Below are 8,110 nucleotides of genomic sequence, written 5' to 3'. Positions count from 1 at the left end.
GCATGATGGGATACAGCAGTCCTCACAGAAGCTGATGTATGACATCACAGCCTCTGTGAACTCATCCAGACTGTTGGAAGCAGTCCTGAACACCTCCCAGTTAGTGCAGTCCAAACATGCCGCAGATCCTCTATGGCTTCACTGCTCCACTGCTTCGATGTCCTCACAGCAGGTTTACACAGTTTTAGTTTCTGCCTGTATGTGGGAATCAGGTGGACCATGACACGGTCAGAGTGGCCCAGTGCAGCCCGGGGGACGGCGTGATAAGCACCACTGATAGAGATGGTGGTGAAATCTGATTGGTGTTCCCCTGACCCTCTGTTCTCCTGTTGTTCCTCTGCTCTTCATTTGTCTCCTCAGTCCTCAGCTCAGCTTACTTCTCCCTCCTTTTTAGTTTCCTTTCCCTCTCTCCTCACCCCAGTCCATCTATTGTCTTCTTCCTCCTGTCCTCCTCCTTTCCGGCCACGCACTGCTCTTAATCATTGTAACACTTCAGTCCCTTTAGACCTTCATCAGAAGTAATTTTTAACAGTTCTTATAACCATGATCTTAAATAGATGATGCTCCTCCCCTCTTTTTGTGCCCAGGTGTGTGACAATCTCCTGTGGGAGTGTTTTTCAGTCATCGACAGTGATTTCTTTTTACTCTGTCATGTTATATTCTGTTCGACACTATACATACATGTTAAAAATACCAAACAGGCATCCCCACATATACTCACATCTGTTTACAAGATTACTTACAAACACGTGTCATCATATCAGCTGTGGGATCTCATCGTTCAGTCCTTTAAGGGATAACGCCTGTAAAGTGAATGTGCAGTACATTTTTCTTCCATCAGTGTTGCCACTTCTCTCAGGTAAAGTCACATTTTCAATACCCAGGAACCTAAATGGTGAGATGTCATCATTAAACTGTACTGTGATTGGTTAATATCTCTGTCATTTCTCCTGATGCGGCTTTTGTGTTCACTTATTATCTGTTTTAATGAAAGTGTTGTTTTTACAACACAGGATAACCCACTGGACATTTGCTCATGTAGATTACATGTGAAGTAGAACATGATGTCATCTTTGAGAAATCACCTTCCCAGTGTGAGGATGAGTGTAAATATTTACCCTTGATCAGATTATTGCATCTGTAGCATCCATCTGGAAGAGGTTTTAACAGGACTTGTTTCCACTGATTTTGTATTAGTATGTACCATCCTCACACAGAGTCAGCAAAGGGACAAAGTTTCTTTATGACTTTGCTGCATTTTCAAAGTTTAAGTTGATGACATGCATTCATCACACAATCTGACACAGACTTTATTAGACACATCTCACACAGTGTGGTACACACCTGCACTGATGCTGTTGTCACACAGTGTGAAGTCGAGTCTCAGTCTGCAGCTCTGCCTTGCACATGTAGGACCCTCCTCAGTTTCACTCTGCAGCTGGACACAGTTGTGTCTTATTCAGCTTTATGATCGTTTTCAGAACCAGGAGTTGAGCAGATGTTATATCCCCACCTCTAACAGCCCAGTTCTCCAGGTGAAATACCTGCGTGTGTGTGCTTTACCTCCTGAGCCTCAAATGTCTTTAATAAAATGAGTACAGGTGAATTCGGAAGAATTTCACTGTGGCACAGGGTTGATACTACAGCAGTCAGGATCTGTGTGTGTGTGTGTGTGTGTGAGAGAGACATTCCTCTGCAGACCAGAATTTGTACCAGAGAGCTGTAATGACAGACTGGACCCATGGAGTGCCTCTGGTAGGAGAACAGGGAACAGACGGTACCACATCACATGTGCTGAAACATACACACACACACACACACAGTCACACACAGTCCCCTCCTCTCTGGCTCTCTCTTGTTGTTTCCATCTTAAACCCTCAGTCCTGGTCTCTGGTCTTGTTCCTGGTATCGCTGACTCTCCTCCTGGGCAAACGTCCAGAGTCCAGAGTGAGCTCCTCTGTTTCTCTGTCACAGGCCTCAGTGGAGGACTCTGCTGCGCTCACTCAGGAGCTCTCACTGCCCGGTCTCGGTGTTGGACTGGCTCAGGTCTTGGTGTGGGACTGGCTCAGGTCTCGGTGTTGGACTGGATCAGGTCTCGGTGTTGGACTGGCTCAGGTCTTGGTGTGGGACTGGCTCAGGTCTCGGTGTTGGACTGGATCAGGTCTCGGTGTTGGACTGGCTCAGGTCTCGGTGTTGGACTGGCTCAGGTCTTGGTGTGGGACTGGCTCAGGTCTCGGTGTTGGACTGGATCAGGTCTCGGTGTTGGACTGGCTCAGGTCTCGGTGTGGGACTGGCTCAGGTCTCGGTGTGGGGCTGGCTCAGGTCTCGGTGTTGGACTGGCTCAGGTCTCGGTGTGGGACTGGATCAGGTCTCTGTGTAGGACTTGGCCAGGTCTCTTTGTTGGACTGGCTCAGGTCTCTGTGTAGGACTGGCTCAGGTCTCTGTGTAGGACTTGGTCAGGTCTCGGTGTGGGACTGGATCAGGTCTCTGTGTAGGACTTGGTCAGGTCTCTTTGTTGGACTGGATCAGGTCTCTGTGTAGGACTGGATCAGGTCTCTGTGTAGGACTTGGTCAGGTCTCTTTGTTGGACTGGATCAGGTCTCTGTGTAGGACTGGCTCAGGTCTCTTTGTTGGACTGGATCAAGTCTCTGTGTAGGACTGGATCAGGTCTCTGTGTAGGACTGGATCAGGTCTCTGTGTAGGATGGGCTCGGTTGTCCTCCCACAGTCCCTGCAGCCTGACAGGAGCTACATTCTCCCTGAATGATTTACTGGAACCATAAAGGGCTCACATACATGTAGGTGCACTGCAGCTTCCTCAGCTGTATGACAGAAGTTCAGGTGATGCGTAATGGAGCGCCAATTCAACGATTCACCATGGTAACAGGTAAATGAAGAACAGAGCCTCCATTTTAATCCAGTGGAGCCAGAAAGATTCATGTGTGATGTTAAAGAACATTTATCTTTAAATAAAACAACACTAGCTGTGAAAGTCTGCAAGTTCAGACTATTTATTACTATTATTATTCATCACATTATTATTATTGTTGTTGTTGTTGTTGTTGTTGTTGTTGTTGTTGTTGTTGTTGTTGTTGTTGTTATTATTTAGCAGATTTTTATTTCTGTAATGGATATTATTCTGGAAATTACTGTTGTTAGATTAAATGATTAAATATATTTATTCAGCAGTGACCTGATGGAGACAAAGTTCTGCTGCAGCAGAAGATGAAGATGTTTATCGATGAAATGGTGATGATTACATTTACATTTACATTTAGTCATTTAGCAGACGCTTTTATCCAAAGCGACTTACAGAAAGGGGAACAATCAAGGTTAAGTGCGATAAGAAGTGTTAGCGCAGCAATAAGTGCTAGTGACGATTCTTTAAGTGTAGATTTGCTATGATGCTGTAGACAGTATGAATGAAGAAATGACAACGTGTCAGAACTTCTTAAAGTGAGACAGGAAGCAGAGACAGGCAGCTTCACATAAATTACCATGGTAACTGACTCATAGTTAAAGTGATCTGAATTTCTGGAACAGAAAACCCAGAGTTTCCCTTATCTCAGGGTTAAGAAACCCAGACCCTGGGCAGCAGGACAGTATTTGTTCTGACCTGTCTCTGCTTCTTTTCAGGTTCTTCCTGATTTCCTGGCAGTTAGAGGTAGTTTAGGTGAACACCTTTTTCCTGACACCCAGCAGCCTCACTTCCCTCCAGATTACTGACCCACTATGTTCTAGTTTTCTTATGTTAAGTTATCCTTAATACATTTCTTGTTTACTTCAGTGGTAACTGGAGTGGTGACTGTATGGACTTCCCTTCTTTATGCCATGTTGCATAAAGGAGGACACTTAAACAAAGAGGACACCCGCTCTGAACCATCTTTTCCACATTAAAATGTCTAAAAACAACTAGACCTATTTCATATTTTTTTGGAATTGTGTTCTTCACTATCCAAAATGTTTCCAGCAAGTCTCATACTAATACACAATTTTAATATTAAGAAACTGTCAATGATGTCATATCCCCTATTCTCATGCCATGGTTTTGTGGTTGTCTTCCAGAAGCTCAAATTGACTTGTTTCCAGTTTAAAGCCACATTTTTAAATTTTGTTTTTTTTTTTTGAACATGTTTTCAACTAAATATTTTTACTGGTTTAAGGATTTTAGTCGTTGGACATCTGGATCTTAAATTATCAGAGAAATGTTTGGCACTTCAGCTCCCATGAGACAACCTGTGTCTGCAAAAAAGCATTGGCAAATCATTCATTTTAAAGTGAAACTGCTCTATTTGTTGTTTCTACAGGCTTTAATCCACTGGTCTGTTTGTTGTGGAGAGGAAGAGACCTCTGCAGATAATTCAGCTGCTGGTAAAAAACCTCCTGAAGCACAGTGAAGGAATCTGAACCAGGGAAAGACTATTTTAGACTATTTTATTTGAATAGAAGAATTCAGATGTTGCAACTGACCCCAACCCTGGTGACACTTGCAGCATGGATCAGGGACGATTGCAACAGATTGAAAATAGATTAAATAATTTTTGTTTTTTTGTCTCAGTTCGTGTAGTATTCTGAAAATTTGCATCATTTACAACTGTAGTATTATTTATACAGGTTTTTTTTTTTGTTTTTGTTTTTTTTTTTTGGACAGTAATATTCTAACATTATTTATTTAATATTTATCAAAGAACAGCAATTGAGTTTTGGTTTGTGTGGAACATAGAAACTACCTTGAGTCAAAATAAGGACAATTTATGAAGTTTATTGCTTATGATGAACAGAACAGGTAAATATATTATCAGACCATGAGAGGCTAACAAAATAATTCCCACAATAACTTAGTTTGTTTTCTCTTATGTGTTAAAATGATCACTTACTGTTTTATCTGTTGAGCTGTGGAACAAAATTAGCAGCGATCACCTTCAGCATGGTGCAGAAGCACAGACGGCTCAGATGGCTCAGACGGCTCTGAGGGAAATCCTCCACGGTGCTCCGCGGGAAGATGTACCGGACACCCCCCACATTGACAAGAACCTGTTGTGAAGCATTGAGGTTCAGATGTAGGAGGTCTGGTCCATGGAGCTGCTGAGTACACTGGAAGTAAAAACCTTTGACTGTGGTGGTCTGTGTGTCTGTGAAGACATGGTCATAACTGTCCTCACTGCTGAAGAACTGCACTCTAATAAAAATGACACTGGCTCAACTTAAAAAAAATTGTTGTAACAATTTGCATTTATCTTTTTAAGTAATTCCAACTAAGACATTATTGAGTAGTTCCCATGAGACTTTTGTAGCTGGACTAACTCAATTAGTCCAGTACAACCAACTTGATTTGTTTTGTCCTCTACAAGCTTAATCATGTTGAACCAACTCAATTTTTATACCAAAGTATTAGTGTTAATAAGTGGTCAACTTACTCTATTTAAGTTGCTATAACTCCTTTATTTTACTTTCTTTCTACGCAGAAAAATTGTCCATGCAAATTGTTACCCCAATTTTATTGAGTACAACTAACTTATTTCACTTAAGTCAGAAGAAATTAGACAATGCAATTCCAGTTTTACTGTCAAAGCACATTTATTGTAAGCAACTTCAATATCGATTTATTGCAATCAACACTGTCACTGCCTGCTATCTGAACAGGGTTCTTCCTTAATGAAGCTGGTTTGTGCGTTATGTAATAAATGTACTGAACTTGTACAGAATAAAGTGTATACAGCACAACTTCACAAAATGTACAGATGTGATGTAAATGTAAGTTCTGTCTATTTGAACTTAAATTTTAGGTAGCAGTAGTCCTGTAGTAATAACTTGTTGTCTATATGATGTTTCTCAATGTTTAAATGTTGCTATCTGTTGCTAACCGTTGTTGGGAAATGTTGCTTTCCTAACCAGATGTTGCGACCAGTTCTCCCGTCTCTGAAAAACAAGAAGAAAAAATACAGTTAAAATCAAATGTGATCAAAATAAATAGCTTATTACTATCCTACAGAAAAAAATTTAAGAGATCACTGCCAAATCACAAGTTTCTCTGATTGTATTTGCAGAAAATATTAACTGTTCAAAATATATATAAAAGAGATGAATATTCTTTGCAATACTCAAGGTTTGAAAACACTGCAATTTTTTTTCATTTTGAACACTGATTTTCTGGAGCCAAAAACAGAAACTGATCATTTTGCGGAGTCCCTTAATTTTATTTTCAGGGGCTGTAACTTATTTGATGTGGTGTTGGCTCTCAGCCTACATTTGCACACTGCATGTGGAGAATATTATTTTCTTTTAATTAACCAACTTTTAACATAAACATATTTTTACATTGGCTAGCTGGCTAAAAGCTGAGGACAAAGCATGCTGCAGACATTTCACTTTTAGTGTTGTGTGACTGGACTGAGCGCTGATAGTTACTTGCTGTTGCACATACAATAAAGACAATAAAAAAATATTTACTCACCAAGTAAAGTTAATCCAACCCCCTGACCTTCACTCCTTGTGGTCTCTCCCTCTGTTGCTGGTGCAGTCTGGCAGCAGAAAATGGCCGTTGGTCACGTTCTCTGCTGGCACACGTGATAGGAAGCTGCACTAACTTAATATTATAATACAATATTAAGTTTCATTAACTTAATTCTTTTCTTTGTTAAGTGAAGGCAGAAATGCTTATCCAAAATCAATATATTTTTGAGTTAAGACAACTTTCTTCATTTTTAATTTTGATCAACTTCTTGAAATAAGTTATCAACTTAATAAAAATAATGGACATGTAACAAATTGTATTTTTTATGTTGAAAAAGCTCATGTTTAGTCATACTAACTACTAACTAACCTCCTGAATCCTTTCTTAGAGTGTGGTCATCAAAGCCACCACCCAGGATGGTCATGGTGGAGGTGGATATCTGACAGCAGGGAGGGTCTGTTGTTGTGAGTCCTGTTGGAGAGTTGAAGGAAAATCTGTTAGTATGGAATATACTGGTATCTCATAAAGGCTCTGCAGGAGCTGCTCTAATCAGTATTTTCTACGTAAGTAATGAACCAAATAAATATTTGTGGTGTGAAAGGATCTTATGTATTGACCATCCTGCTGCTGTCTTTGATTTCCAGCAGGCAGCTGTTTCCTACAAACCCTCTGTCTCTGACAGACTCAGTCGGAACAGCTGGTGAACGCAGTGAAGCATTCAGCAGCTAAACAGCCAGATGTTTCCCTCAGGAGCTGGAGGAGACCAAACACAGAGCTAAAATACTGGACTTGGATTTATCAGATGACACAAAGATGACTTCAGATGGATGCTGATGTCACTCACACTTTAGCCATATTCATATTCTTTAGCCAAGCTTCATATGTCAGATGTGTACTCAGCTTGTTTAGCTCCCCCCAAAAACTAAAAAACTAAACTAAAATAAAAACAGGTTTAAAGTTGTTTTCTTAGGATTTTATTTCAGGTAACACTGGTCACAGTCATCATGTGAAAAGATTTTTATTATGTGAAAGTTCACAGAGTCCCTGATCAGTGAAAAATAAAACAATTCAACAATTCAACAACAACAATACTTTAAAATGTGATATTTGGAAGCTTAAGAGCAACATTTTAGTCTCAAGTCTCCATATTATTCATTTTCACTGAAGTAATGCTCCTTCGAAGATGTGTAACTCACCTTAAAATGATGTTGCTGTTTTTATATCCATTCAAATACCAAATCCTGCTGCTGCAGAAAAACTACAGTATCATTCTGGTTTGTAGTAATATTAGCTGTGTAATTTGTTGTTATATCTGCAGAACTGTGGAGTTGAATGAAAGAGGACATCAGAGCGAGAGAACTAAACCCTCCCAGATGATCCGTCTGTTCATCCTGTGCCCCCCTCCTCTCTGAACTCCAGAGTCAGGGTGACTAATGGACGACCCTGTAGTCAGTCTGAACATCATCAGGACACTTTGTGTCTGAAACATCTTCCATTAACTCTGTCACTCTCTAAGTTTCTGGCTTTAAAGGAATCAGAGGCCTGATAGCCTGAGTCAAAGGACTGAGTCATCCACAGAGATAAGGATTAATGAGATAAATGTCAGGAGGATAAAGAGACAAACACCAACACACAGAGAGGAAATATACTGAGTTCA

At 40.5% G+C, this 8,110-nt stretch overlaps 1 long non-coding RNA gene across 2 annotated transcripts; it reads right to left on the bottom strand.

The window, feature by feature from the left end:
* Positions 1–5,557: 5,557 nt before the first annotated feature.
* LOC139613334 (uncharacterized) lies at positions 5,558–7,937 on the bottom strand. Of its 2 annotated transcripts, none has more exons than XR_011686727.1 (5): positions 7,650–7,937; positions 7,071–7,206; positions 6,823–6,924; positions 6,454–6,556; positions 5,558–5,918 (listed from the first exon to the last, which is right to left on the bottom strand). It is a non-coding gene; the product is annotated as an uncharacterized lncRNA (long non-coding RNA). The 2 variants fall into 2 exon arrangements; XR_011686728.1 differs by having other exon boundaries at positions 6,454–6,553.
* Positions 7,938–8,110: the final 173 nt, after the last annotated feature.

This window comes from Trachinotus anak, unplaced genomic scaffold (genome assembly GCF_046630095.1).
Source record: "Trachinotus anak isolate AG129_WGS33_773 ecotype Australia unplaced genomic scaffold, CSIRO_AGI_Tana_v1 ptg000032l, whole genome shotgun sequence".
NCBI lineage: Eukaryota > Metazoa > Chordata > Actinopteri > Carangiformes > Carangidae > Trachinotus > Trachinotus anak.
This window is presented reverse-complemented; position numbering and strand designations above follow the sequence as displayed.